Below are 6,372 nucleotides of genomic sequence, written 5' to 3'. Positions count from 1 at the left end.
CAACTAGATCAGGTTGCTCAGAGCCCCGTCAAGCCTGACCTTGAATGTCTCCAGGGATGGGGCCTCCACCACCTCTCTGGGCAACCTGCTCCAGTGTTTCACCACCCCCATAGTAAAGAACTTCTTCCTAACATCTAGTCTAAATCTGCCCTGCTCTAGTTTAACACCACTGCCCCTCGTCCTGTTGCTGCATGCTCTTGTAAATAGTCCCTCCACAGCTTTCCTGTAGGCCCCTTTCAGGTATTGGAAAGGGCGCTACAGGGCCTCTCTGGAGCCCTGGGTCTGTCCCAGGATCAGCAACCTCAGAGGCCAAGGATTAGGGCAGGGAGCGCCAGGACAAAAGGGGGAAGCCTGGAGCTCCCATGGCTGCTGAAATATTTCTCCTCAGAGCACCGGTTCCTGGGGCCAGGGGCACAAGTCCCACATTCAAGCAGCTACAACAGAGCAACAGGGAGGAGGAGGAGGAGGAAGCTCAGGGCTCCTGTGTAAGTGACAGGATTTCCCGGCTGAGCAGTTGGTGATGTGTACTGTGGGCTGGGGCTGCAAAGGCCACAAAGAAGATTAAAGGATAGGAACATCTGTTACATAGAGTGTGCCTGCAGGGAAAAGGACTGAGGGGGATCTGATCAATATATATGAACCATAAGAGCCAGACTCCACAGTGCCCAGTGACAGGACAAGAGGCAACGGGCACAAATTCAGACACATGAAACTCTCTTTAAACATAAAAAATTACATCACCATGAGGGCAAACACTGCACAGGTTGCCCAGAGTGGAGAGTCCACTGTGGAGAGTCCAGCTGTGGAGGTACTCAAAACCCAACTAGATGCAGGCCTGGACAACTGGCTGTCGCTGACCTTGCTTTGACCCTGGGCGGGATGATACCCAGAGGTTCCTTCCAACCTCAACTACCCAGTAACTCTGTGAACAAAGCCAATGTCTAGGGCTAGTCTTGGGAGATGGACAAAGCCTGCCCGTCTAGCTAGTGTAGGAGTCCTAAGATGGTGCCCAAGACAGGAGCTATTAATTCAGGCTGTGGCTGGGAGTGTCCTACGAAGGTTTCTGAGGCCAGTATGCAATATGTTAGTAATACTACTTAGCGCTCTCCTGTATTGCACTGAAAGATGAACATTATCTTCAAAGCAGCTGGATTACTATTTGGCTATTAAATGTGAAACTATGCCAGATACAAACATGTCAGCTTCTTCAAAGTGGGAAATAACACTATTTTTGCATTACAGTTTTGTTGGTTTTTTTTTTTCAACCAAAGCCAACATCATAATTACAAAGGACTCCAGTTCTGCAAAAAAGCAGTCTCAAGTTACCGTCTACTGTGGCAAACGTGCTTTCATAAAGGCAGTAGAAACTCTACAGGCATACAGCAGTGAATCTTTCCATGTCCAGCACAAGAGGGATAACAATCCTTTACAGAGGAACTCAGATGTAGCCCATCTCTTGCGGACTAAACCAAACATCCCTCTGCACCTCTATCAACTGTCTTCTGTGATACTGCAGCTTCCTCCCACAAACTGTAGTCTTAGTTTTGAAAAAAACCCAAACTGCTTGGAAGTCCCTCAGCAGTTCATCCTTGCCACTAGTTCTGCATTGGTAGAAAAATGACTGACAAAAAGACTAAAAAAACCACAAAGATCCAAAACAGTTCTAAAGCACTGCAGTGCTGAGGATGTTACAAGATGTTGGCACTAAAGTAAGGCAGACATGATTTTATCAACATCAGCTATTTTGGGGAAAATATTTTCATAGCTTAGGGGGTTGTGACTCACTATTCTCAACAGTGAGCTGTGATTTATATATGTAATGCTTATCCTGCAGCAGCAATCAAGTCAGAACAATGTTGTTTTCCAACATAATTCAGCTTCATCTCAGAAGGTTTATCTCTGAAGTGTAATGGTTGATCTCTTCCCTACCGTGGGTTTTACCCAATAGGAATGAGATTAAGAATATAGTTTCTGTAGGCCATAACAGAGAAGACTTAGCTTACTATCACTCTTTGAATGAGTAACTTAAAGCTGAGCATCCCTAGACTACTCTTACTTAGTAAATTCTCTGTGAACAACTGAAAGTTGGATAGTACTGAAAACTCAGTCTTGTCTGTATAAAAAACACCAAAATATTGAAAAAATCACAATATGATCTGTGACTCACCATAACAGCAGCAATTCTCCTTTGGGATCCTCCTTCTATTTCCAGTTCTCAGGAGAAATTGCTTGATGGGCAGGGAACAAAACTGTCTGTCAGTGAGGTGTACGCAAGAAACAAATATCAAATCAAGCCATCTTCTGGAGATTCTGCAAGGCTGTATTCCAGCACGCCTTTCTACACTGATTCTCTGCTTTGAAGAATCTTGTTTATTTCCCCAAACTTCTACCAACTTGATTCTGCCTTCTCCCTGCAAATGCAGAGCCTTACCTTGTTACAGGTCCTTTTGGGGAGCTGGAGACCCAGAAATTTAATGAAATTGCTTAAGTCCACATTTTACTCTATTGATTTTAGCATCAGTGAAATACCACGGTGGATTACAGATCTTAAGATACTGCTAATTAAGCATTGTCTTGAATGCTTCCGATGCATTTCACATTAACCTCAGCAGTGGAACCAAGATGACTAACAAGGTCCCAGCTTTACCATTCTGATACAAGTCATCCATTACAGCATTCTTGAATGCAGTTACTAGAAAGAAAACAGGTAGAAAAGCACTTGGAAGAATACCAACAGGGAAGGTTACTATCCCTTTCTTGTGCCAAATGTGCAGAGATTCACTGTGGTACACCTTCGGATTTTCTGTTGCCCATATGAGATCACATTCGCCATGCTCAGCAGGCAGTAACTTGAGAATGCCATACTGCACACAGCCCACCATTTGAACCTCCTGAAATGTGGTTCAGTGAAGGTGTAAACATTTCATCTCACATTTGTAGCAAGACATTTGCTTTGGTAACTACAGGTCAGTTCTGAACATCCATCTGTTACTAAGAACAAACAGATTCTGCAAGTAGGTGTATTGCATTTTTGTCAAGGTCCTCGAGTTTATCTGCCATTACAGCTGAGGAAGAAGTCAGCTGGCTCAGAACTTTTTAATCTGGAAGGTCTTTTTTATTCTGCTGCTTGTGTACTTATTGTTTGACCTACAAATGGCACTCTCTATGATGAAGTATATTGTTTATTAATTCAGTAAACAGGACATTGGCTATGGACTTTGTAAATTTCCAAATTTCCCTGCTTTTTTTCTCAATTACCAGCAAGGCTGGAGTACAAACAGTATGTAAAAGCAGTGTATCTGGGTGATAGGTGCAGAAGGGAGAATTTGTGAGAGGTTTTAACATAATTAAAGAGTCTTGGCTGGAAGCAGCAGACCTAGCTGCATAAACAAATATAACTTCACACAATTATCAGCATAAGGGTCATCATCAACTATAATATCAAAAACTTTGCTGCTAAAGATGACAGCTTGTGTCCCTAAAGCAAAGCAGATGCTGCGCTGTTCAGCTGCATCACACCTGTGATGCACTTAGCAAAACCTGAGCTGAACCGTGCTAGGCACAGTTCAAAACTTGTTTTCTCACTGAAAATGCACTACTGCTGTTGCATATCACAGGTTTCCTGCCCAGCAACCCCCGCACTACTTTAGTCTGGAAATAAATGTTACTATGACACAGTTCACAGCTGCGACAACTATAGTCTCATCAGTGAAATCACTTTTTGCCTGTACTGGCTCTTTGCTTTTACTTAGACTGAGGGACTACTGTACTGAAGGACAATGTATTGCTTACTTTTTCTTCTAGACTACACATTCTATACTCAAAATTCTTTTTTCTTTAGGCTGTTCTCACCGTCAAAAGCTACAGACTCAAAACATGGATAAAAGATTCCACCCAGCCATGCCTTAAGGTCCTGGCAGTCATTTCCTCGCAATGTACAAAACAGCACTGATGATTTTCTGTGGTTCCTTTATCTTTTTCCCTGCCTTTATACACACCCATCTCTTACATTAAAATCCAGAATATCCTCATTAGTGATTTTGAAAATTCCAGAGTACAGACCCCACACCGGGAAAGAGATGCAGGTGGCTCTCAATCCTGGGTTCAGTGGACTTTCAGCTACAGCAGAAGACATCTACAACACTTCACTAGTGGGGGCTGGGTCCCTCTCCCAACTTCCCCAGAGCTTACTTAAACTGTTGTTTCCCATCAAGAGTCTAGGCATCTGCCTGTACCAATCCAGCAGTAGAAGAGCAACACCATTCCCAAGTCCCTTAACTCAATCTTCATTCAAAACCACGTACTGAATTTGAGTCCTCCCCTCCAAACTTTCAAGTCAGCCAAACTGACTTTTTTTCAGAGATTTGACAAAAAGTTATCCTATCCTTGCATTCAAAATAAAGAAATCAAATGACTTTTTAACCACTCCACTCTAGCTGACATACTGCTTACTTTTCCAGAAGAAGCTGCATTCCAAGTTTCTCTTTGCCATTAGAAATAAAGCTCTGCACTTGAGGATACAAACACCACATGACTAACCCATCTAATTGGACCCACCAATATCTACTGTTTCAGAAATTGCTGATAAAGCTGTAAAAATCACTACTTCTTTCAAGTCACTGCTGCAGATACTGAACAACATTAAGCCAAGAAATTCTGCTCTCTGATCAATGAGAATCATCCTCCTTTGTTGATTCTCCAAGCAAAATTAATTTGAGAGCTCCATCTATTCATTATGAGGTAACACCGACTTTGCCTGTAAGTGTATTTTAAAAGGGCAGGTAAGTTAGAATAAGAGTCCCTTTGGTTTATAGTGATGCTGTTATGAGTGCAGAATCAAATAATAAACAGTACAAAAAACATTTAATGCAAAGTTAAATACAATACAAACTTTATTAAAAATAGGTTGCAAGTGAAATACAGTAGAAATGGGAAACTACAGCAGTTTTGATGTTTTTCATAATAATGCACAGACAAATATGAAAAGCACTTTTACACATATTCACACTTGACCCGAATGCCCAATAGCGGCCAAATCCACTCAACTGAAGGTTATAGGTATTTTTTTGCTAAGCCTTTTTAAGATTCTAGCAGCAACAGTAATCCAGCCACAGCATAAGTTGGGGGTTTTGTTCCTTAAGAAAAAATTGTCACTGTAAGGCTGCTAGTGTTCTCAAGATAAATTGGGAGAGGCTTGCTTTTCCTGATTAACAGACATAGCAAGCATGCAGATCCTTCATTAACACTTTGAACCAGTTTATTCTTCTACTTCATATTTAACAGGTGAAACGGTAAAAGCACACTTTCAAATAAGAAACCTGAAATACGTAAAAAATATTTACACTCCAATTTTCATTAACTTGCATTTATTTATCATACAACTCTTATTAAAAGTGATTTCTTTCCTAAGGCAGTGAAAGTCTACCCCTTTGTATTTGGAAGTGTGCACAATTCCCTAAATATATATTTATAAGAGAACATTATCATACAGGAAAAAAAATCATCTAAAGCCAGTAAAGGGCTTTGTCAAATAGAAAATTTGTTTGGAATCACAATATATATTGTCTTAACATCACACAATGAGAAAAACTCTGATGAGGTCCTTATTCCCAACATCATCAGCCACATACGCATAGCTGAAGAAGTAGTGGGAGGAAAAAGATTAACAATTTAAAATTAAATAAGGCTATTACAGTGTGAAAAAATAGCTTGAACTGCCAAAAACATTTCCAGTACAACAGTAATGGGATGTCAGTAAAGCCTGCCTGCTAGACTAAAGAAGAGCTCACTAGCACTGCTTCCTCAGCGTGAGTGGAGACAGTTCGGTGCCAGCACACCAGGTCTGAGAATGACCTGACTAACATTCCCACTCCCAGCCAGCAGTGTTCTATTTGATGCGTCACACTTCAGTCTTTTCCTGTAATATGCCAGTTCATTTCTCCATTAAAAAAAAAAAAAAAAAAGGAAGATATTGCTAAACTGATAATAGCAGACTTATCGATGCTGTTCCATGTCTAATCGCCTAATAACTTCTAATCTACCTTTCTCAGAAAATGTACGTATCTGCTCTGCTCACCTTGGAATCGGAATCATTATTCCTTGCCTTTAACACATTACTAACATTTTGGTCCTAGCTGATGAAGGGCCACTGGTGCAGCGTGCCATCTATTGCTTATGTGATTTTTAATAAAACAATTATCCAAAGGTTTTATATTTCACGTTTTAGAAAGTCTGAAGCACATACAGCGGGGATACAGACTATTCTGTAACTGAAGATCAATTCTTAGGCAACCGTTTTAGGCCCAACAAATACATAGGACTAGAAATGCTTTTATTCCAAGGTTCTACCTAAGGAATGTGTGTTATTCCAGT

This window comes from Apaloderma vittatum, unplaced genomic scaffold, assembly GCF_000703405.1.
Source record: "Apaloderma vittatum isolate BGI_N311 unplaced genomic scaffold, ASM70340v1 scaffold17906, whole genome shotgun sequence".
Lineage (NCBI taxonomy): Eukaryota > Metazoa > Chordata > Aves > Trogoniformes > Trogonidae > Apaloderma > Apaloderma vittatum.
The sequence above is the reverse complement of the archived record's forward strand: the minus strand, read 5'-3'. Positions refer to the sequence as shown.